We start from the raw sequence: 6,332 nt of genomic DNA on the forward strand, positions 1-6,332 counted from the left end.
CCCAAGGGAAGCCATGAAGGACTGTGCCATGAGGAATGGTGCACCCCAGCCCAGTTACTATGCTTTTCGCACAGTCTTTGAAACCCACAGATCAGGAGATTCCCTTGGGTGCCTACACCACCAGGGCCCTGGGTTTCAAGCACAAAACTGGGCGACAGTTTGGGCAAACACTGAGTTAGCTGCAGTTTTTTTTCATACCCCAGTGGCGCCTGGAACACCAGCAAGACAGAGCCATTCACTACCCTGGAAAGGGGGTGAAGCCAGGGAGCTAACTGGTCTGGCTCAGCAGACCTGACCCCCATGGAGCCCAGCAAGCTAAGATCCACTGGCTTAAAATCTTGCTGCCAGCACAGCAGTCTGAAGTCGACTGGGAACACTCAAGATTGGTAGGGAGAGGGGCATCCACCATTACTGAGGCTTGATTAGGCGGTTTTCCCCTCACAGTGTAAACAAAGCCTCCAGGAAGTTCAGACTGGGTGGAGCCCACCACAGTGCCACAAAGCTGCTGTAGCCAGACTGCCTCTCTAGATTCCACCTCTCTGGGCAGGACATCTCCGAAAGAAAGGCATCAGCCCCAGTCAGGGGCTTAAAGATAAAACTCCCATCTCACTGGGACAGAGCACCTGTGGGAAGGCGCAGCTGTGGGTGTAGCTTCAGCAGACTTAAACATTCCTGCCTGCTGGCTCTGAAGAGAGCAGCAGATCTCGCAGCACAGCACTCAAGCTCTGCTAAGGGACAGACTGCCTCCTCAAGTGGGTCCCTGACCCCTATGCCTCCTGATGGGGAGACACCTCCCAGCAAGGGTCGACAGACACATCATACAGGAGAGTTCCCACTGGCATCTGGCAGGACAAAGCTCCCAGACAAAGTAGCAGGCAGCAATCTTTGATGTTCTGCAGGCTCTGCTGGTGATACCCAGGTAAACAGGGTCTGGAGTGGACACCCAGCAATCTCCAGCAGACCTGCAGGAGAGGGTCCTAACTGTTGGAAGGAAAACTAACAAACAGAAAGCAATAGCATCAACATCAACAAAAAGGACGACCACACAAAGACGCCATCCAAATGTCACCAACAGCAAAGACCAAAGGTAATTAAATCCACGAAGATGAAGAAAAATCAGCACAAAAAGGCTGAAAATTCCAAAAACCAGAATGCCTCTTCTCCTCCAAAGGATCACAACTCCTCGCCAGCAAGGGAACAAAACTGGGTGGAGAATGAGTTTGATGAATTGATAGAAGTAGGCTTCAGAGGGTGGGTAATAACAAACTGCTCCAAGCTAAAGGAGCATATTCTAACCCAATGCAAGGAAGCTAAGAACCTTGATAAAAGGTTGGAGTGATTGCTAACTAGAATAAACAGTTTAGAGAAAAATATAAATAACCCGATGGAGCTGAAAAACACAACACAAGAACTTCGTGAAGCATACACAAGTATCAATAACCAAATCGATCAAGTGGAAGAAAGGATATCGGAGATTGAAGATCAACTTAATGAAATAAAACATGAAGACAAGATTAGAGAAAAAAGAATGAAAAGGAACTAACACAGCCTCCAAGAAATATAGGACTATGTGGAAAGACCAAATATACGTTTGATTGGTATACCTGAAAATGACAGGGAGAATGGAACCAAGTTGGAAAACACTCTTCATGGTATTACCCAGGAGAACGTCCCCAACCTAGCAAGACAGGCCAACATTCAAATTCAGGAAATACACAGAACACCACAAAGATACTCCTCAAGAAGAGCAACCCCAAGACACATAATTGTCAGATTCACCAAGGTTGAAATGAAGGAAAAAATGTTAAGGTCAGCCAGAGAGAAAAATCAGATTACCCACAAAGGGAAGCCCATCAGACTAACAAATCTCTCTGCAGGAATCCTACAAGCCAGAAGAGAGTGGTGGCCAATATTCAACATTCTTAAAAAAAAGAATTTTCAATCCAGAATTTCATATCCAGCCAAACTAAGCTTCATAAGTGAAAGAGAAATAAAATTCTTCACAGACAAGCAAATGCTGAGGGATTTTGTCACCACCAGGCATGCCTTACAAGAGCTCCTGAAGGAAGCACTAAATATGGAAAGAAAAAAGTGGTACCAGCCACTGCAAAAACAAACCAAAACGCAAAGACCATTGACACTATGAAAAAACTGCAAGAACTTATGGGCAAAATAACCAGCTAAAATCATAATGACAGGATCTAATTCACACATAACAATATTAACCTTAAATGTAAATGGGCTAAATGCCCAACTTAAAAGGCACAGACTGGCAAATTGGATGAAGAGTCAAGACCTATCTGTGTGCTGTATTCAGGAGAACCATCTCACATCCAAAGACACTCATAGAATCAAAATAAAGGGACAGATGAAGATTTACCAAGCAAATGGAAAGCAGAAAAAAAGCAGGGGTTGCAATCCTAGTCTCTGATAAAACAGACTTTAAACCAACAAAGATCAAAACAGACAAAGAAGGGCATTACGTAATGGTAAAGGGATCGATGCAACAAGAAAAGCTATCTTAAATATATATGCACCCAATACAGGGGCATCCAGATTCATAAAGCAAGTTCTTAGAGACTTACAAAGAGACATAGACTCCCACACAATAATAGTGGGAGACTTTAACACCCCACTGTCAATATTAGACAGAGCAATGAGACAGAAAATTAACAAAGATATTCAGGACTCAAACTCAGCTCTGGACCAAGCAGGCCTAAGAGACATCTACAGAACTCTCCATCCCAAATCAACAGAATATACATTGTTCTCAGCACCACACTGCACTTATTCTAAAATCAACCACACAATTGGAAGTAAAACACTCCTCAGCAAATGCAAAAGAACAGAAATCATAACAAACAGTCTCTCAGACCACAGTGCAACCAAATTAGAACTCAGGATTAAGAAACTCACTCAGAACCACACAACTACTAGAAACTGAACAACCTGCTCCTGAATGACTACTGGGTAAATAACAAAATTAAGGCAGAATTACATAAGTTCTTTGAAACCAATGAGAACAAAGACACAGCATACCAGGGATCTCTGGGAAACAGCTAAGGCAGTGTTTAGAGGGAAATTTATAGCACTAAATGCCCACAGGAGAAAGCAGAAAAGATCTAAAATCAACACTCTAACATCACAATTAAAAGAACTAGAGAAGCAAGAGCAAACAAATTCAAAAGCTAGCAGAAGACAAGAAATAACTAAGATCAGAGCAGAACTGAAGGAGAGAGGGACATGAAAAACCCTCCAAAAAATCAGTGAATCCAGGAGCTGGTTTTTTGAAAAGATTAACAAAATAGATACACCACTAGCCAGACTAATAAAGAAAAAAGATAGAAAAATCAAATAGACACAATAAAAAATGATAAAGGGGATATCACTACTGATCTCACAGAAATACAAACTATCATCAGAGAATGCTATAAACACCTCTATGCAAATAAACTAGAAAATCTAGAAGAAATGGATAAATTCCTGGACACATACACCCTCCCAAGACTAAACTGGAAAGAAGTCAAATCACTGAATAGACCAATAACAAGTTCTGAAATTGAGGCAGTAATTAATAGCCTACCAACCAAAAAAAGCCCAGAACCAGATGGATTCACAGCCAATTTCCACCAGAGGTACAAAGAGGAGCTGGTACCATTTCTTCTGAAATTATTCCAAACAATGGAAAAAGAGGGACCCTCCCTAACTCATTTTATGAGGCCAGCATCATCCTGATACCAAAACCTGGCAGAGACACAACAACAACAACAACCTTTTAGGCTGATATCCCTGATGAACATTGATGCAAAAATCCTCAATAAAATACCGGCAAACCGAATTCAGCAGCACATTAAAAAGTCTATCCACCACAATCAAATAGGCTTCATCCCTGGGATACAAGGCTAGTTCAACATATGCAAATCAATAAACATAATCCATCATATAAACAGAACCAAAGAGAAAAACTACATGATTATCTCAATAGATGCAGAAAGGGCCTTTGATAAAATTCAATACTCCTTCCTGCTAAAAACACTCAATAAACTAGGTATTGATAGAACATATCTCAAAATAATAGCAGCTATTTATGACAAACCCACAGCCAATATCATACTGAATGGGCAAAAGCTGGAAGCATTCCCATTGAAAACCTGCACAAGACAAGGATGCCCTCTCTCACCACTCCTATTCAACATAGTATTGGAAGTTCTGGCCAGCGCAATAAGGTAGGAGAAAGAAATAAAGGGTATTCAAATAGGAAGAGAGGAAGTCAGATTATCTCTGTTTGCAAATGACATGAATGTATATTTAGAAAACCCCATCATCTCGGCCAAAAAGCTGCTTAAGCTGATAAGCAACTTTAGCAAAGTCTCAGCATACACAATCAATGTGCAAAAATCACAAGCATTCCTATACACCAATAATAGACAAACAGAGAGCCAAATTATGAGCAAACTTCCACTCACAATTGCTACAAAGAGAATAAAATAACTAGGAATACAACTTACAAGGGATGTGAAGGACCTCTTCAAGGAGAACTACAAACCACTGCTCAAGGAAATAAGACAGGACACAAATGGAAAAACATTCCATGCTCATGGATAGGAAGAATCAACATCGTGAAAATGGCCACACTGCCCAAAGTAATCTATAGATTCAATGCTATCCCTATCAAGCTACCATTGACTTTCTTCACAGAATTAGAAAAAACTACTTTAAATTTCATATGGAACCAAAAAAGAGCTTGTCTAGCCAAAACAATCCTAAGCAAAAAGAACAAAACTGGAGGCATCACACTACCTGACTTCAAACTATACTACAAAGCTAAAGTAATCAAAACAGCATGGTACTGGTACCAAAACAGATATATAGATCAATGGAACAGAACAGAGGCATCAGAAATAACACCACACATCTACAACCATCTGATCTTTGACAAATCTGAAAAGAAAACAAGCAATGGGGGAAGGATTCCCTATTTAATAAATGGTGTTGGGAAAACTGGCTAGCATATGCAGAAAACTGAAACTGGACCCCTTCCTTACACCTTATACAAAAATTAACTCAAGATGGATTAACGATTTAAACGTAAGACCTAAAACCATAAAAAAAACCTAGGAAAAAAACCTAGGACATAGGCATGGGCAAAGACTTCATCACTAAAACACCAAAAGCAATGGCAACAAAAGCCAAAATTGACAAATAGGATCTAATTAAACTAAAGAGCTTCTGCACAGCAAAAGAAACTATCATCATAGTGAACAGACAACCTACAGACTGGGAGAAAAATTTTGCAATCTATCCATCTGACAAAGGGCCAATATCCAGAATCTACAAGGAACTTAAACAAATTCACAAGAAAAAAACAAACAACCCCATCAAAAATTAGGCAAGGGATGTGAACAGATGCTTTTCAAAAGAAGACATTTATGCAGCTAACAAACATATGAAAAAAAACTCATCATCACTGGTCATTAGAGAAATACAAATCAAAATAATAATGAGATACCATCTCACACCAGTTAGAATGGCAATCATTTAAAAATCAGGAAACAACAGATGTTGGAGAGGATGTGGAGAAATAGGAATGCTTTTAACTGTTGGTGGGATTGTAAATTAGTTCAACCATTGTGGAAGACAGTGTGGCGATTCCTCAGGGATCTAGAACTAGAAATACCATTTGACCCAGCAATCCCATTACTGGGCATATACCTAAAGGATTATAAATCATTCTACTATAAAGACACATGCACATGTATGTTTATTGCAGTACTACTAGCAATAGCAAAGACTTGGAACCAACCCAAATGCCCATCAATGTTAGACTGGCTAAAGAAAATGTGGCACATATATACCGTGGAATACTATGCAGCCATGAAAAAGAAGGAGTTCATGTCCTTTGCAGGGACATGGATGAAGCTGGAAACCATCATTCTCAGCAAACTAACACAGGAACAGAAAACCAAACACTGCATGTTCTCATTTATATGTGGGAGTTGAACAATGAGAACATATGGGCACAGGGAGGGGACTATCACACACTGGGGCCTGGCAGGGGGTAGGGGGCAAGGGGAGGGATAGCATTAGGAGAAATACCTAATGTAGATGACCGTTTGATGGGTGCAGCAAACCATCATGGCACATGTACACCTATGTAACAAACCTGCACATTCTGCACATGTATCCCAGAACTTAAAGTATAATTTAAAAAAAAAAAGAAAAGAAAAATAAATAAATAAAATAAATCACAAAAGCTGTCACAGTGGCTGCTGCCTGTAATCCCAACACTCTGGGAGGCTGAGGTGGGAGTTTTGCTTAAGGCCAGAAGTTTG

Source organism: Nomascus leucogenys, chromosome 3 (assembly GCF_006542625.1).
Source record: "Nomascus leucogenys isolate Asia chromosome 3, Asia_NLE_v1, whole genome shotgun sequence".
In the NCBI taxonomy this organism is placed as follows: domain Eukaryota; kingdom Metazoa; phylum Chordata; class Mammalia; order Primates; family Hylobatidae; genus Nomascus; species Nomascus leucogenys.